The 19,930-nt window shown below is 37.5% G+C and overlaps 1 long non-coding RNA gene across 1 annotated transcript in view; it reads right to left on the bottom strand.

Annotated features, from left to right (window-relative positions):
- Positions 1-1,627: 1,627 nt before the first annotated feature.
- LOC130679513 (uncharacterized) overlaps positions 1,628-19,930 on the bottom strand; it is an 87,073-nt gene continuing 68,770 nt past the window's right edge. Inside the window, exon 3 of the long non-coding RNA XR_008992493.1 lies at positions 1,628-3,587. This is a non-coding gene — a long non-coding RNA (uncharacterized LOC130679513). The remainder of the gene's footprint in view (positions 3,588-19,930) is intronic.

Genomic DNA, 19,930 nt, shown 5'->3' with positions numbered 1-19,930 from the left:
CCATAAAAGAGAGAACATTTGAACTGGGCCGTGAGAAAGCAGCAGTCTCTTTATCTGTCTTTCTTTTACTTATTAACATACAATAAAATTTATTATTTTTGATGTTCAGCTATGAATAGTTTTGAGAAATGTTTAAAATTATGCAACCACCATGACAATCAAGATACAGAACAGTTTTATCACCTCAAAAAAATTCCCCCATCCTACCCATTTGTAGTCAAGTCCTCCCCAGATCTAATCACTGACTGGCACTGATCTGTTCCCATAATAGTTTCCCCTTTTCTGTAGTGTGATGCAAACACTGTTTTGCATTCCAAATATCTCTGTGAGAGTCACTCTGCATCCTTGCCGGCCCTTGGTGTGGCCGTTTTGTTTTGTTTTGTTTATTTTAGCCATTCTGCTAGGCAAGTAGTGGTATCTCTTGGTGGTTTTAATTTGCATTTCCCTGAGGATTACTGATGTCAAGCCAGGCAGATTGTGGATATTATTGTCACTTTTCAAGTCTACACTGGCTGTTCCAACTCCACCCCATTCCCCATCTGCTCACCTATGCCTTTGAGAACATAGAGGTGGTCAAGTATGAAGGCCTTAACTTTCTGCCATTCTACTTCCAAACATAAAAAGATAGTTTTTGCCCCCAAATCTCTTTTCATAGAGGGCAATGTCTCTCCCTCTAAAGGCCAGTCTGTCCTCTCTCCTGCCTGGGGCATTCCAGGCTCCCACCTCTGGGAATCTCAATACCGACAACTTCTCTGTCAGTCTCTCTGTTACTGGCTTCTTCCCTCTGGGCTAGGCCTTTTTTGTCTATTCTCAAATTTTGCATACACCAGAATCACCTGTAGAATTTGTTAAGCCTCCTAGGACTTCCTCATTTAGCGGGTCTGGAATGGGGCTGACAATACGCATCTCTAACAAGTTTGCAGGTGAAGCTGATGCCGCTGGTCAGGGATTGCACTGGGAGAGACCCTGTGTTATTGTAAGTGATGAGGTGACAGTTCCAGGATGCCAAGCAACAAGTCAAAGGGTTACCCTACCATCCTTTTAATCTCTACCTAACACAATCCTAGAAAGGACAGACACAAACTGTGTCTGCAACACAAACTCCAAGAGGATGTCAAATAGGGAGGCCTTCTGACACTTTCTTTTTCCTCCCATGGCCACATCGAATCATAACCCCATCAATTCATTTGAGCCCAACTTGATGGGCAGGCTCTTTCTAAACCACCTTAAGTCAGGGAAAAGCAGCACAGCTCACAGGCATTTCCCAAACATTTTCTCTTCATTGCAATATGTATAATTTGTCTTCTGAGAGAGGTGCATGCAGAAGTGTGCGTGCCTTACTTAAAAAAAAGTCACTGGTCACAATTTGCTTATCTTATTTATTTTGCAAAAGAAAGGAGAAAATAATTCATTTTACTGTGAATATTAAGGGAGTTTCCAGCCTATAAATGGATACTTAGTCAAGGGTCTGCCAAAACAAACATGCTCAAAATTTAAAAGGCATTTTTTCCCAGTATCAAAGGAAAAAAGATATAACTACAGTATACCTAGATTGCTGTCTTTACTGATGGCAATTTTTTGTAAACACCACAGATACTTTTCTAGGGAAAAAATATTGTCCCAGAGCTTCCATAATTGGTTTAAATACAGTGGGCCATTTCCTGGGAAGAATGGGCTTTTTCTTCCGTTCTTCAGTGACAAATTAACCACACTGGCTACATCTCCACGGGACTACCGTCTCAGAAGGCACTCGGGAGTTTCTGAGGTCTGGGATTATGGCAGATTTTATGAATTGCATTTCCTGCTTGGGAACTATAAGTGAATAATCTTTCTTATCACTGACCTCAATCTATATTTATATTTTAAGTCCATATTTTAAATGTTTGTTTTAGCCATTCTGATAGGCAAATAGTGGTATCTCTTTGTAGTTTTAATCTGCATTTCCCTGAGGATTGTTGATGTCAAGCCAGGAGGATTGTGGATATTATTGTCACTTTTCAATTGATAATCACCTTTCTAGTAGTCATCACCCAGAGAAAGGCATAAATGAGATTGATTTAGGGACTGGCAAAGCTCAGGATACTGGAAACACACCCAGCACTCTGAGATTGATCCTACTGGGCTAGGAGACTACAGTGTCCCATGAAAGCTGCTCCACATCGTGAGTTTGGTGGCTGTTGCGAGGAAAATCCCACAAACAAATCTGGCTGAAAGCCACCTGGCTGGGGTAAGAGTATCAGTACACAAGACCAGTATTTACAGGTCAAGATGTTGTGGGGTAGGGTGGAAGAAAACAGGATTAAATAAGGTATTAATCAAGGCAAGTTCCCAGATCTTTCACTGAAAGATTCCTAAAAGGTGGTTATTAGACCTGAAGACCACCAAACCAATAGAGCACAAGTAAAAGATGATGAATTCTCATTTCCTTTAAACTCTTTAAAAATTGTGTCTTGTAGACACAGTGTGTCTTGCCTGAGGGTTTCACCCCCAGGCAAGTTCACTAAGGATTCAGTGAGACCTAGAAATGACAATAGAACAGTTCTTAGGGTAAAAGGGTTTATACCTGGCTTTATTCCCACAATGGTAGGTAGGTCGGTAGGTGGGGCACTAGACTCACATCTGAGTCCAACAGTCTGCAGGCCTGTAACCCTCCTCCATCTCTGCTTCTGCTCAGAGCTCTGGGAAGAGCTCTTTATATAGTGACTCAGTCAGTAATAGCTCATTGCCTACGGGTGTGGAAGCAGTAGCCTAGCAGCAGGCCAGTTACATCAAGTAGTTTAGGTTCAGGTGAGGATCCTGGCCACAGGCTTTTCCATTTTCCTCACACAGTGATGACAAACATCTGGTATCCTGAGTGTGGCTCAAGAAATTCAGTCCATTGCTGACAGGTGCCTCAAGTAGAGTGTCTGTCTCTAACTTTTGCTGGGCCCTCAATACTGCATCCTTCTTAGAGCCTCTTAGCTTTCTCTCCTATTCTCCACAAAACCTATTTTAAACCTCATTACTTTTTAAAAATCCCAACTCCCTCCCCTGTTATTTTTAGCAGATTGTGGGGAAAATTGAAGTTTCTATGGCCAAGATCCTCACCTGACTCTGAACTACCTGATAATATAATTGGCCTACTGCTCTGCACGGAGGCAGAGAGGAGGTGGATTACAGACCTGTAGACTGCTGGATGCAGACGTGATTCCAGTGCTCGACCTACAGCCATGAGAATAAAGCTGGGTATAACCCTTTCACCCTAAGAACATTTCATTGTCATTTCTTGGTCTCACTGAGTCCGTAGTGAACTTTCCCAGGCTGAAACCTTTGGCATGACAAGATGAACTCAGCTTCCACTGTATACCATCAAATGGGATGTACCCCAAATCCCTGAGCTCCAACAACCAAGTTTTCACATCTGTAGCTGTTTTGACCCTTGCATCAGCATGGAAGAGGCATTACCTTGTATATAGGCAGGTTTCCACCTCTGTTATGTTCTCATTCCCTCCTCCTAAGGAGCCTTCCATCAGACATCGGCAACTTGCTTCTGTATCTTTCTGCTGCTGTTTCCATTCAGCATTAAACAGGTGCTTGGACTTTCTCATCTTTAAAAAAAAAATTCCTCTATTCCTCTATCACTTTCTCCTTTGCATCACAACCAAGCCTCCAGGAAGCTTTATCTATGCCCATCTTCCCTTCTCAAGTTCCCTTCAATCCACTGCAATCTGGGTCCAACTATCCCTTCTCCCCCGATACACACTACCACCAAAGCTACTCTGGCAAAGCGATTTACTGAGATCCTTCTTGTTAAATCCAGCAGACATTTTTAGCTCTTTTCTCATTCGACCTTTCTGCAGCATTGTCATTATTGAATAATCCCTCGTATTTGAAACTCACTCCTCCCTGGCCTTGCCTGATTCAACTCCTTCTTGATTTCTCCCAACCTTCATTATGTTTAATAAGTATTTGGATCCTGATTTAAACCAACCATGAAAAAAATTATGACATTTGTAAGACAATGGGGAATTTATAGTTACTCTTTTTTTTTAATAATGTAAGCAGCTCAAAACCAAAATCTTGACTTTTACTATAAAAACACAAGATTTCTAGCTGGAGAACAAAGATGGAGGTAAGGGCCCTGAGATAATACCTAGCCCAACTTCCTTCCATTAGACCCAGTTTACAGATTAGGAAATGGAGGCACCAGGAAATTAATTGAATTGCCCAAGAACATATAAAAATAGCATCTATCTTCTATTGTTTATGAACACTTACTCTTTCTGTGATTATATTATGGAATCACCATGAATTTATTAAGGCATGATTTTGGTATTGTGGCTACATTAAAAAACCTTATTTATTGGAGATAATACTGAAATATTTGTGGACGAAATGATTGCTAATGTATGCTTCAAAATAAAATAAGAGTGGGACAAATGAATGCATGGGTATAGATGAGACAACAATGACCATGAAGTGTTAATTACTGAAGCTGAGTAATATGTGTCTAAGAGTTCATTTTATTTATGTATTCAGTTGTATATGTTTGAAATTCTCCATAATAAAAATTTTTACAAATCAAAAACACTATACTGGATGTCTGTTTTTGACTCTGACACACTGACTAGTACCTATGGTAAGCAACTATAAACTATATATAGGAGTTCTTGAAGGGCCCCCACCCATAAGATGGCGAAATTCCTGCTTCTCTTCCAGGTCCTCGGTTCCTGCCGGCGGCCACCTGAAGCCCAATCACCCCTCGCCCCCCTAATCCCAGCACCTAGCCAATAGCCACCAGCCCCGTAGAAGTGACACCACAATCACCCCATGCCCCTTCCTATATAACCCAGCACCTTTCCCTAATAAAGCGGAATTCTCCAGTGAATTGCTGCTGTGTGTCGCTCCCTTCCTTTCAGTTCTAACCAATGGGAGGGGAGACACCTAATTGGCCCCTGATACTCATTGTCCCCTGGCACCCAAGAAAGACCACACCTTAGGACAAGGACCTTCTAGCTTTAAAATGAAGACTAGATCTTCCTCACCCAAGTTTAAAAACAAGATTCAAAAGTATCATGTCAATCCACAAGTACCCTGATTGCTTCCAAAACAAAATTCAATACCATCTAAAAGAGACAACAAAATCTAGACACTCAACAATGTACTACACACAATATAGCATAAAATTTTAAATTACCAGGCATATAAAGAGGCAAGTAAACATGATCCATAACAAGGAGAAAAATTAGATAATACAAATGGACACAGAAATGATAGAGATGATTAAATTAGCAGATGAAGACTTTAAAACACTTTTATAAATATGTTCAAGGAATTAAAAGAAACTATGAAGATGATGAGAGGAGAGTTGGAGGAATCTTAATAAAGAAATGGAAACTTAAAAGATAGTGAAATAGAAATTGTAGAGCTAAAAAACGCAGTATTTGAAATTAAAAATTCCCTGGTTAAACCAATAGTAATGACAACTGCTAACTCAAGAAGAAAAGATGAATGAACCTGAAATAATGGCAGTAGTAACTGTCCAAACTGCCAAACAAAGGGGAAAAATTGTGAAAAAGAATGAACAAGGGCAGGAACTCTCACTGATTGCTGGTGGGAATGCAAATGGCACAGCCACTTTGGAAAACAGTTTGAAAGTTTCTTATAAAATTAAGCATACTCTTTACTATATTACCCAGCAATTGTGCTCTTTTGTAGTTACCCAAGTGAGGTGAAAATGTATGTCACCAGCTTTATTCATAATTACCCAAACTTGGAAGCAACTAGGACATCCTTCAGTAGGTGAATGGATAAACACTGTGGTACATCCAGACAATGGAATATTATTTAGTGATTAAAAAGAAATGAGCTATCAAGCCATGAAAAGACATGAGGAATCTTAAGTGCATATTGTTAAGTGAAAGAGACCAATTTGAAAAGGCTACATACTATATGATTCCAACTACATGATATTCTGGAAAGGGTGAAACTATGAAGAGAGTAAAATGATCAGTGGTTTTCCAGGGCTCAGGTAGAAGGGAGATGAATAGGCAGAGCACAGAGGAATTTTAGGGTAGTGAAATTACCCTCTATGAAGCTAAATGGTGGATACATGTCATCATATATTTGTCAAAACCCATAGAAGGTACAACACAAAAAGTGAACCTTAATGTAGACTATGGACTTCAGTTAATACAATGTATCAATAGTGACTCACTAATTGTAACAAATGTACCACACTAATTCAAGATGTTAAGAATATCTGAAACTGTATGCATGAAAGAGGGGGATATGTGGGAACTCTCTGTACTTTCTGTTCAATTTTTCTGTAAACCTAAACTGTTCTAAAAAATTATTGTTATTTTTTTAAAAGGAACAAGGTCTCGGTGATCTTTGGGACATGGAGAGGTGTAGCATATGGGTGGTTGGGATTCTAGGAAGAATGGGGGAAGAATTTTGGAGAAATAACGCTTGAAATTTTTTCATATTTGATGGAAAATATTAACACACAGGTCTTATTTTTCAGTCAATACCAAGAAGGATAATCATAAAGAAAACTACTCCAAAAGTACATTGTAGTTAATTGCTGAAAACCAATGATAAGAGAAGATCTTTACAACAGCCAGAGGGAAAGATACATTACATACAGGAAAAATATGGTATGTATGATGGCTTAGGTCGTCAAAACCAAAGCAAGTCAAGAGACAATGGAATGACATTTTTAAATTTCTGGAGGGGGTAGAGAGTGGGACCTATCAATCTCTATTAACCTGTAATTGCATATCCAGCAAATACAGTCTTCAAAAATGACGGTGAAATAAAGACATTTTCTTGCAGCAAACCTGCACTGCAAGAAATGTTACAGGAAGTTCAGGATGAAGGAAAATGATACCAGAGGGAAGCTTAGATTTACACAACGGAATAAAGAGTAAAATGGTAATATATAATATAGAAAGTCTATTTTTGATTCTGCAAGCATATTTCTGAAAAATCCGAATGTAGATGTTTTAGGTAGTCATGTTTAGATGTTTAGGCTACTGTAGTTTTCCAATATTGTGCTTCAAAAAAAATTACAGCATTTATTAGAGTGTGTGAAAAAAACTGGTCATGAAATAGTAATACGGAGCATTTAACTAATGCACTATTATCTCATGTTTGTCTTTTCCTGATTCTTTTGGCTAATTTATTAGAATATTATATTAAAATGAAGAGAATATATACTAAATTCATTAGGATTTAAATAATATTTAGACAGTCATTTCTTTCTCTTTATAATTTTTACCTTTTGATTTACCTATTATATCATTCTTCCCTCCCTAACCAATCTGCCCATTTCACTCTTCCTCATATGCACTTTCAAACCAATTATTAAAAAGAGGATGTGAGATTGGTATTAAAGAGAATCTAGACCCCCCTATACAGAAATTTATTGTGGTTAACAACTATTTGATCAATAAATACGAGAGATGCCCTCACAAAAAAAAAAAAAAATATATATATATATATATATATATATATATAAACACACTTCCAATTGTAAAATAAATAAGTAACCGGGATGTAATGTATAGCATAAGGAATATAGTCAAGATATTGTAACAACTTGGTATGGTGATAGCTGGTACCTAGAATTATCATGTATATAAATGTTGAATCACTGTGTTGTACACCTGAAACTAATGTAATGCAATGCTGTTGTCAACTACCCTTCAATAAAAAAAAAAAAAAAAAAAGAGAATCTAGAAGGGAGACATACATATTTCTTTTTAAGTTCTTCCTGCAGTTTGGGTTACAGACAAATTTTTTTTTTTTTTGTAATAGCATTATACATGCAATTTCATGTCCTATTTTTTACTTGATGCTAAATAATACCATTTTTATGTATCTGTATAATATTCCATGCAATATCTTTAATTCTTTTATTCATTCTTGTATTTCCTGTAATTTAGGGCTTTATTTCAGTTTGGACTTTCTGTTTGAAGAGTCGATGGTTTTAATGGTTAACCCTGTGTTCACATGTTTTTGGTTTTATTTATTCTTGTGTGAATTGTCTGTTGCAGATCTAAGGCTGGTTCTAGTAACATCTCTATTACAACTGAATAATCATTCACATCACAGACGTTTGTTTTCAACTTTCCCCTTTTCTCCATTTGCTCCCTCTGGCATCCCACCACGAAAATGTGTGACCTCATTCGTCCTGCACAGTCCAATTCAAATTTTCCCTCTTCATTTAACTTTATCTGTACTTCTCTTATCCTCTGTAGTACAGTATATATAGTGATGGTTGATAAATATGTAGGTGTGTTGACTTAAAATTGAACAAGAAGTGTGTTGACTTAAAATGAAATTTAATCTGAAACTAGTCATTTATCTGGAACTCAATTCAAATTAGTTTAACAACATTGTTTTATAGGAAGTTGTGAAAGTTTAGGGAAATCTTAATGATTTTGCCAATTTAATTAATTTATTTTCTTTTGTATGTATGTAAAAGAGTACTATGTGTGTAAAAGAAAACCTAAGTTTAATTCTAAATGACTTAAATGTTTAAATGATAAGAAAGCATTGTGATATCATTTAATAGGTGTCATATTATCATAGTGCTACAAAATAAAATGGTGTGTTTTATCATTGATGACACCTTGAGTTCAACAAATAGGTCCTTGAGGTCAGATATGGTGGGAAGGAGAGGATACACCCCGCATACCTGAAAGAAAGGCCCAAGGAGGAGGATAGGAGCAGAGAAACCAGGACTTGGAAGATGTCAAAAGCAAATGTCAAAATTTTGTGTCCAGACAGAAATATCAGCAGAGTTAACACCACCTTGCATGATTCCCTCATGTGTGCTGGGTCTGTCTCCCCAAAGAGATGATAAATTTCGTGGCAGGAAAGGTGGTATTCTTCCCCCAAAGAGTGGGCTGAGCCCTCAGATTTCAAGTGTCCACTTGGTGTGCAGTGTCTGTGCATCGCTATGGGCGTACACCCACCAAAGAGAGATTTCTGTTTTAAACTCTTACCAGAAACCCAAATCGTCCTTTCCTATTTCTAGTCTTGAGAGTATGCATCAGAGTGTTATTAGTATATAAAATTGTGGCTCTTCATTTAGACCACTCTGCTAACTGGACATCCCCCTGACTGTACTCTCATGCCCATTTATGAATATTTGAATATCACATAAAGAAACCAACAGAACTTTGCTAGTAACAACATAGAAACTGATGTTCACAAAGAGGCATGGAAATCTTTAAAGTTCACCCCCCAAATTATCTTATGGTACACTCTATAGATTTTTTCACTGTTTTTCATTTTAAAAGATTTTTTAAAACCTCAACACTTAATAGGGAAAAATAAACCAACAGGAGACTGATGCAAGAGAAAGTGATACTTAAAGATAGCTACAGGGACATAATCCTAAAATCCAGTAACCATTGGTTAAGTTGGTGGATTTGCTCGCTATTGACAGTGGTAACCTCACCAAAACATTTCACTCTGTATAGAATGAGATTTTGGAGGAAAGGTCAGTCCCCACATCTTTCATGTATTGGAAATACCTTCACTTTTGATTAAAGCTTGCAGGCCTATTCTGGAAACAACTCTGTTTTCATTACTCAATGTACTTTAAAACCTGCATGCAACTCAGGAAAGAGATGTTACTAAATTTTTATAGTTATTTATGTTAAAAATGTCTGTGCACTGCATTTATTAAGGTATGATTGATATACATTCTTATGAAGGTTTCACATGAAAAAACAATGTGGTTACTACATTTACCCATATTATCAAGTCCCCACCCATACCCAATGCAGTCACTGTCCATCAGTGCAGCAAGTTGCCAGAGATCCACTATGTCCCTTCTCTGTGATGCACTGTTCTCCCCGTGATCCCCCACACCATGTGTACTAAACATAATACCCCTCAGTCCCCTTCTCCCTCCCTCCCCACCCGCCCTCCCACACCCTCCCCTTTGGTAACACTAGTTCATTCTTGGAGTCTGTGAGTCTGCTGTGCTGTGGCTTATTTCTAAGCCAATATTCTCTTCATAAAAAAATATTTCCATCAATTTATGATTATCTTTTCAATACAGATTTGTTTTGGAAATTTGTCAATAGCCTTTCAAAAAATCTAAATAAATTATGTTGACTGGTTACCCTTTGTCTACATTTCAAATTAACCCCTTTCTTCCCAGAAGGATAATATAATTTTACTACAGCTTCAACACTCTGAAAAAACAGAATCTGAAGTAGTGGCAAGATGACAAAACAAGAATTCCAATTAAGAGTTCAGAAGCCCCACCCAGAGTCATTATCTTCAATTTACAACCACTACATTATTTCCCCTGCAGCTGAACATAAATTCACAAACAAAAATTGTGACTTAGGTGGGGCAAATATAATGGATGGAGAAGAATTTTGCAAATAGGTACCTAACAGATTAATAACATATGTACTTTTTATGTTTGTGCATGCGATAAGAAAGATATACAACATGTATGTCTTATATGTAAATACAAAATGCATATGCATGTTTTCTTTATGTGTGTTTACAATGTGTGTGTATATACACGGTGATTCTGATGAGTTCACCGTACAGATACAGGCTGGAGGCAGAGAAGAGGGTGGGGAAGGAGGTCTGAGAGTATTCAGGGTAGAGGGGTATATCTGTGCAAGGACATGGAGGGAGGAAATGAAGCTTGTTCCCTGTGAAGCTCAACTCAAAACACCTCAAATTTGACTCATCATCTTTTGCTGTTCCAGTGGGAGGATGGAAAGAGGAGAATATTTTGGAAAGATTTTTGGGAAACAAAATCACAGTGCAGTGAGCTAGAGATTCGCACCTGACTTTCAGGACTAGGTCTGCCACTAGCCAGCCCTGAAACCTAGGGCAACCTCCTCTACCTTTGGGGCCTCCATTTTCTCATCTGCAAAATGTGGGGGCAATAAATAATGCCTACCTCATTCAGCTGTAGGAATATTAAAGAGTTCTTACTAGACTCTACTGATTATCCCCTTTCTATGATGTCAATCTCATCACCTCTTTGGGTTCCTTCCCCCAGCTCCTCAACATGCTTAAGCTTCTCCCATCCTTCATTTGAAAAAAAAAAGCTTCCCATGAGTCTTTACTTTTTCTAGCCTTCTGCCTTTCTTTGCTTTAGTGTCCTTTACTTCCTCTTGGTTAACTTGATGCCAAATGCTGTTCAGCGCTTTCCCAAATAATTTTTCTGATGCACCAATTCCATAAAATGTTAAAGCAATAGGATTACTGAAGAAAAAGTGCTTGCTAAGGTCAAATACATTTAGGTAATGCAGAGCTAGAATTAAACAAGGCTCTTTTACTAGCAGATTTCTCAGAGCCTTTAATATACTAATGTGCATTATAAGTCTCCAAGAGGCAAATAAATAGTGTGCAGTTTTTTTTTAATTTAATTGACCGTATGAACCTTTTTCCTGAAGAATTATATGACACTAATATCCCCCCAAAACAATTTTTTGAGGGAGGAGACAAAGCTCAAACTCTGACATATGGTTACCACATCCTTCTTTTTCCCATTGCCTAAATTTTGGGAAATTCTAGTATGGGATTTCTGACTCTCTCCAACTGTACCCTCCCAATTAGTCAACTAGGCCATAATTGGCTGAGTTAAAAGATGTTCAGTTAGTGCAAGAACTCTTCAATTAATATAGGAAAGTGACATAAAAGCTTTCAGTGATCATTAAGAAGGATGGGATGAAGATGGTTCCACTTCTCTTTCCTCTTAAGGCAAAGGCTTTAGAAGATCAAATCTTGTTGATTCAGTTTTGAGAAGTATAGAAATAAAAAAACAAATGTACCACTTTGATAAGGGATGTTGATAATGGGAGACACTATGCATGTGTAGAGGTAGAGAGCATATGGGAAGTCTATGCCTTCCACTCAGTTTTCCTATATACCTAAAAGTTCTCTAAAAATTAAGTCTATTTTTGTAAAACAAAAAAAGAAAAACTGAAAAACCACATAAACAAATGTAAGGAGAATTCTGACAGTCTGAAAAACAAGGACCACAGTGCTAATAAATGCTAGATAAAGAAAAGCATTTCTTATGGATTATTTTTAAATCACTTTAAGATTGATGTAATAGTCAAGAACTTATATTATGTCTGATTTCTACATCATGACAACTTCATTATTCTAGCCACAAGGTTATAAATCATTATCAGGTCATTAGGTTGAATTTTGACCCTATGGTCTAAAATCCTATGAGACTTGAGAGATAAAGCTAGTAGAACTGTTCCAACTCTTTAAAACATGCTCCTAGGATAATATAAAGGGATAATTGTTTTATATTTTAAGACTTATTTTATCTATTTTGATAAGATTGTATGATGAGCAATTTATACATGTAAATATGTTTAACATGTTACAGCTAATTCATTTCACTAACATTTAAATAGAATAGAGGAGTTCAAGAAATTCCATCCCTCTTAAATAAATAACCCTCTTAAATAAAAAACCTAAACTCCTGGCATTCTTTGCCCTTTCTCTCAATATCCCTGTAAGCATATTCTATTTTCTCTGTCCTGCAGTTTCCGGGCTAGCTTGAGGTGAAATATTTAACTCTATCACTGCAACAAGTGTCTTGACTTGAGAAGTGGGGACCCAGACCCACCAGGATCTGCGGATTGGTAATGTGCCTGTGTGCGCCAGGCTTGGGCAGGGGAAGTCCACAAAGCTCCTCTTTTCGTTCCTCTCCTTATTTTCTTGCACCCCAGGGAGATTAAATATCAATCTGTTTTGTAGTTGTCAGGGCACTGCTTGGACCTCATTTTCTAATGATACAGTCACAAGGTTTAAAAGTCATAAAGGGATGGCTTTCTTTCTTTCACCGCTCCTTTCCTCTAGGCTAGAGTCCTATGCCAGGGTCTGCTCCACATGGGAGGAAGCCTACTCATCTCCCCACCTGACCCTTCTATCTGGCCCCAGCTGTGGTCCATCAGCTTCATGCAAGGAACAAGCACGTTCGTGCCTTTTCTCTAGTGGTGTCATCTTGTCAGGTACTGGCAGGTGTGCATTAGGTCAGTCTCCAGATGCCCAAGGGCATTATGGGGGCAGATGGGATGGGGTGGGGTGGTGGGTGGAGGAGGAAGTACTGGGGAAAAGAAAGAGATCTGGGCTCACAGCTTCCTTGGTCTGAGGTCATATTGCCTAATAACTTCCATAAAATGAGAGCTCCACAAAACAGCCCATATTATCAGAATTCTCTAAGAGAGGGATTGGAGTCTAAGACACAACAAAAATTAAAGTGTGACTTCTTTTTCTTGCTATTTTTTCTTGTGCATATACTTCCTCAAGAGGCCACAGGAGAAGGGTGGCTATGGCCAAAAGGAAGACTTGGGTAGCTCTAGATCCCACTGTCATGGTGACCTCTGATGACAGACTCCTTACTGACCATGAGATGCTCAAACAGGGTAAAACAGGCATCTAACTGCCTCCTCTAATTTCTCTGGGACCTAGAAACCCTACTGTGAAAGAATCTAATTTCTCTCTGTAATTAGAATATTGGGAATCAAATAACATACAGATGTATTTGGAGTAGTTGTTTTGGAGGGGAAAGAGCCACAGAAGCCAAATCACCGAGGAGAAAAAAATGCTGTTCCTTAAAGAAATAAGAAGGAAGGTCTAACTCAGTAGACATTGCCAGACTTGAATGTCAGACAGAGTAGGGTATTGGGGCCATGTGAATTCAGACTGGAGCCCTGCTAGCTCACCTGCCCCCAGGATGCCAATGCATCCTGAAGAAGAAAAGTTTGCGTGATGAGGAAGTGGGAAGACCCACGACAGTCTGCTGTGGGACCCACCCTCTTGCTAGAAACAGGTTTTAACTGAAAACAACTCTGGTTTAAATGGAAAAGTAATTTATTAAAGGATGTCCAGTTTCTCTAATAGCCAGAGAAACAGGATTTGGAGGAAACCTCACCAGCACCCAATGCCCCCAGTCACACTGCAGAGCTCACCACCGGTGCAGCCGCCCTGGATGGGGACACTGCTGCCTGCATCACCAGGACTACTGACTTTGGACAATGGGCCTGGGCACCACCTTCAACTTGTATTATTACCCTCTCTGAAAATGAAATACAGCCTCCCCCAACCTAGCAGAATGGATGCTTCCATTTCTTTAGGATTCAAGCTCTGGCATCTGATTGATGGATTCCATGTCACATGCCTGCTTCAGCTTCCACAGGGGAAAATAGACATTCCAACAGGGATTCTCAGACCCAAACATTAGAAAAATGTTCCGTGGTACTGATAGCCAACAAATACTGACCTGAACCACCTCCTCAGCAGACACTAGAAGGGGAAAGAGTATTCTGATTGGCTGTGGGTAAAATTGTAGTATTTCCAGAATATCTCGCCTGGCTTTAGTTCATCTGCATTTCAATAGGCATTCCTCAGGAGTGGAGAGAGGTTCATCTCCCTTTCAATGGATAATTACCTGGGCAATTTTCCATTGAAAATTTTCCTTAGAGGGCTTATCTGAACCTGAGAAGTGAGGGGGAGGGCCGGTTTTGCTTCTGCCAGGGCAGGAAAGAGAGATGGCCCCGGACCGCAGTTTGTAAGCAATAAACAAATTTTAAACTTTATTTCTCCCTTTGACTGGTTTCTGTTTTAGAAGTATTTTGTCCCGGGATTTCGTTTCCTCAGAGTTACTGGTCAATGAGCCTTGGTTAATTTGAGGCTGAGACAAGACGTAAAGCCAAGCAGTGTCTGGTTCTCAAGAATATGCATTCTTACATATTAGAAAATTCTGCCAAGATAAGCAATCTTACCTAGAACCACAAACTGGTAGAACCTCAGCACATTTAACTGATACACAATTTAATTTTGGATGCATCTTAGTCCTTTATCACAGAATGCATAAAAAGATCAGAATAAGAGTTTGTTTCTCTTGCTTTAAAAGTGCTGTTTCATTGCTAAAGAAGAAATGGCTATTAAGATGTTCACGGAAGCATTTCTTGTAATGGTAAAAATTTGGAAAACACATAACACATATCATGAAGAGAATGAATAAATAAAATGTGGTGTGCTATATGATGTAATACTATGCTAGTTAAAAGGAACAAACTCAAGCAACATATTAGAACACAGCTGGAGCTAAAAAATATATTCAATGACAAAAACAAGTTGCCCAACAGTATGCATGGCATGACATATTTTTCTCTATTTTAAAAACACACAAAATGCATAGTAAAAAAAAATTTTTAAGCATGGTCAATAAGAATCTACACCAAATTCACGATAGTAGCTACACTTGGTCAGGAAAAAGATGAATGGGACTAAGGAAAGGAACAGCTTTATTTGCAATACTTAATTTTTTTATTAAAAATATTTGAAGTGTGTATGATAAGATGTTAACTTATGTCCATTCTGAGTGGTGGAGCATATGTAACTTGGTGGAGTTTTCTCTAAACAAAAGAAGACAGAAGAAAGAAAGAATAGGAGAGAAAGGAAAAGGATGGAAAGAGATGTATCTCAGCTCCTGGATAGCAAGACAAGGGATTTGATTATTCAAGAAGAAATTCTTCCCGGATGTCCTGTCTATAACTCTCAAGTCCTCACACCCAGCTGAGCTCACAGTTCCTACCTAAGTGTGAACTCCAGCCCAAACTCGTTGTGAACAGCCTTGAGTGACTTAATTTCTTTTTGCTTTTGAGCCTTCAACCCTGTTCATTTTTGACGTTGGTCCATGCTGCTTTGCCCTTTGAGCTTGTCATTTCCTGGATCTTCCTGATGAAATCCTGTTTTGTTCCTCCCTGGCCATGCTATCTCTGCCACTTTTGCCCATCCTTTTGCTGCTGCTATTATTAGTTTTTATTTTGTGCTTGACACTATTCTAGGTGTTTTACAGTACAGACTCACTTTATTCTTACAAAAATATTTTCTTCTCAGATAAGTACTATTGCAATCCCCATCATCAGGTAAAGAAACAAAGGGTATACACCCTGGAGTGGAACTGCATTACAGGGAATGCACATTCTCAACTTTGCTAAATTTGCCAGATTGCTCTATGATGATTCTAATTTATACTCCCCTCTCCTGCCCCAGCGGTGTTGATTCATATTATCCCCACCCATTGAGGTGGCCAGAGATTTAAATTTTTGCCAATGTAATAAGTGTGAAGTAGTACCTCACTGTAGTTTTCATTTGCATTTCCTTGATTACCCTTAAAGTTAAACCCTGTTCCTCCATGAATTTCTGGTATATATGACTTGCCATTTCTACATTGTGTTATCTGTATCTTTTTTACTTTTAGGAATCCTTTACATATTAAATACCAATTCTTCATCCATCACCTGAACTGTAAATAACTTTTTTTCAGTCTGTGGCTTATTACTTCCTCCATGCTATCTTTTGTAATAGATTAATCTTTACAAATCTTGTCAAATTTTTCAATCTTTACTTTATGGTTGGGGCTTATTTTGTTTCGATCTATAAAAAACTGTTTTCATGCTCTGGCATAAGGAAATTCTCTTACATTTTCCTTCAAAGGACTTAAAAGTTTGGTTTGGGCATCAAGATTTAATTCAGCTGGAGTCACCTTTTCTGAACGATGGTATGTAGAGCTCTAGTTTTACTTTTCCTCTATATGGTTAACTGTTTTCCTTAGGACCATTTCTCACATAGTCCATCTTTCTCCTGCTGACCTGTTTTGCCATATCTTTTATTGATTTAGCAAGCATTCTTATGTGCATGGGCCTGCTCCTGGACTCTCTAGTCCATCTCATTATTCCATTTGTCTATCTCTGCACTTACATCACAATGTTTTAATTACTTAACTTCATTATAAAATGATATCTAATAAAGCATGTTTTCTGCCTGGTCATCTTTACAATTTCTCTTGGCTCTTCTTGGTCCTCTGCTCCTTTTTATAAAATTTAGAATCATCTTATTAAGCTCCACAAAAAAAATGGAATATTTATTGTATTAACATTTATTAATTCAAGATTTATTGTATTAACATTATATAGTAATTTGGAAAAAAAATCAGCCTTCTTATATTGCATCTGTATATTCACCAAAGATACAAGTCTTTCCATTTATTTAGGTTTTCTTTAATATCTTTTGAAAAAATTTAAAATACTTCAAAGATCTTATACATATTTGGTTATATTTGTTCCTTGCTGCTTTATGCTTCTTGTTGCTCTTTAAAATGGTACTTTATTTTTAAAAAATCAACCTCACTTACAGGTGTAAAGTGTAATTGATTTTAATGTAAGGATCTTTTATCAGGTAACCTTGATGAATTCCACTATTAATTCCAATAACATGCCAGTCAGTTCTGGATTCTCTTCATACAGAATTGTGTGATTTGCCATTAATATCAGCTTTTTTCTTTCTCTCTTGTTCTATCTCATTTAATTGATTGACTTACTGCAATGGCCAGGACATCTATTACTATGGCAACAAAACAATACTAATGTGATAATCCTGGGTTTTTTTGTTTCTTGGTCTAAAAAAGAACATCTAACTTTTCTCTATTTAGAAAGATGATGACCATTAGTTTTTGATATGTAAATTCATGAAACTAAGGAAACTCATCTACCCCCAGTTTCTGTAGTTTGTTCATTTTTAAATTTTTTTAGGTGTTGAACTTCATCAAATACTCTTTCTACATCTATTGAAATAGGTAATTTTTCTCTTTTAATTCAGTGAAGTGATGAGTCACATTAACAGATATCTCAGATGTTAGAATATCCTTACATTCTTGGGAGAAACTACTTGAACACAATAATTTTAATGTACTGTTGGTTTTGATTAGCTAATAGTTTACTTATGACTTATGTCTATGTCAATAAGTGGAAATGAGCCTACAACTTTCTTTGCTTTCCCTTTCCTCATTTTATTTTGGGAACAAGGTTTAACTAGACTCATGAAAAGTATTGAGGCATCTTTTTCCCCTATTTTTTGAAAAGAGTTGCATTAAATGGGTATTATGTATTCCCTGAAAGTTTAGTGGAGTTCAGCTATAAAACTGTCTCAACCTGGAGGTTTCAGGGTGATTGGGAGAGTGTTCTGATGACTACTATTTTAATTTCTTTAGTGATTATTAGCCTGCTCAAGTCATCTTTTTTTGTAACGATATTAATAGTTCCTATGTTTCCTAAAACTGACTTTTATAGATTTCAAATGTATTAGCATATAGTTGTTTAAAAATAGTCTTTGTCAACACAATTATCGAAATTGGAAAAAGAAGAACAAATGATGAGGCCTAAAGTCAGCAGAAGGAGGGACATAATAAAGATCAGAGAAGAAATACATAAAATTGAGAAGAATAAAACAATAGAAAAAAATCAATGAAACCAAGAGCTGGTTCTTTGAGAAAATAAACAAAATAGATAAGCCCCTAGCTAGACTTATAAAAAGAAAAAGGGAATCTACACACATAAACAGAATCAGAAATGAGAAAGGAAAAATCACAACAGACCCCACAGAAATACAAAGAATTCTTAGAGAATACTACAAAAAACTATATGCTAACAAGCTGGAAAACCTAGAAGAAATGGACAACTTCCTAGAAAAATACAACCTTCCAAGACTGACTAAGGAAGAAACAGAAAATCTAAACAAACCAATTACCGGCAAAGAAATTGAATTGGTAATCAAAAAACTACCCAAGAGCAAAACTCTGGGGCCAGGTGGATTTACCGCAGAGTTTTATCAGACATACAGAGAAAATATAATATCCATTCTCCTTAAAGTTTTCCAAGAAATAGAAGAAAAAGGAATACTTCCAAACTCATTCTATGAAGCCAGCATCACCCTAATACCAAAACCAGGCAAAGACCCCACCAAAAAAGAAAATTACAGACCAATATCCCTGATGAACATAGATGCAAAAATACTCAACAAAATATTAGCAAACTGAATTTAAAAGTACATAAAGAGGATCATACACCATGATCAAGTGGGATTCATGTCAGGGATGCAAGGATGGTACAACATTCGAAAATCCATCAACATCATCCACCACATCAACAAAAAGAAGGACAAAAACCACATGATCATCTCCATAGATGCTGAAAAAGCATTCGAGACAATTCAACATCCATTCATGATAAAAACTCTCAACAAAATGGGTATAGAGGGCAAGTACCTCAACATAATAAAGGCCATATACAATAAACCCACAGCCAAAATCATACTGAACAGCGAGAAGCTGAAAGCATTTCCTCTAATATCGGGAACAAGACAGGGATGCCCACTCTCCCCACTGTTATTCAACATAGTACTGGAGGTCCTAGCCATGGCAATTAGACAAAGAAATTCAAGAAATCCAGATCAGTAAAGAAGAAGTTAAACTGTCACTATTTGCAGATGACGTGATATTGTACATAAAAAACCCTAAAGACTCCACTCCAAAACTACTAGAACTGATATCGGAATACAGCAAAGTTACAGGATACAAAATTAACACACAAAAATCTGTGGCTTTCCTATACACTAACAATGAACTAATAGAAAGAGAAACCAGGATAACAATTCCATTCACAATTGCATCAAAAAAAATAAAATACCTAGGAATGAACCTAACCAAGGAAGTGAAAGACCTATACCCCCAAAAACTACAAGACATTCTTAAGAGAAATTAGGAGGACACTAACAAATGGAAACTCATCCCATGCTCTTGGCTAGGAAGAATTAATATCGTCAAAATGGCCATCCTGCCCAAAGCAATCTACAGATTCGATATAATCCCTATCAAATTACCAATAGCATTCTTCAACAAACTGGAACAAATAGTTCTAAAATTCATATGGAACCACCAAAGACCCCGAATAGCCAAAGCAATCCTGAGAAGGAAGAATAAAGCAGGGGGATCTCATTCCCCAACTTCAAGCTCTACTACAAAGCCACAGTAATCAAGATAATTTGGTACTGGCACAAGAACAGAGTCACAGACCAGTGGAACAGAATAGTCTCC

This window comes from Manis pentadactyla, chromosome 11, assembly GCF_030020395.1.
Source record: "Manis pentadactyla isolate mManPen7 chromosome 11, mManPen7.hap1, whole genome shotgun sequence".
Classification (NCBI taxonomy): domain Eukaryota; kingdom Metazoa; phylum Chordata; class Mammalia; order Pholidota; family Manidae; genus Manis; species Manis pentadactyla.
The sequence above is the reverse complement of the archived record's forward strand: the minus strand, read 5'-3'. Positions and strand labels throughout refer to the sequence as shown.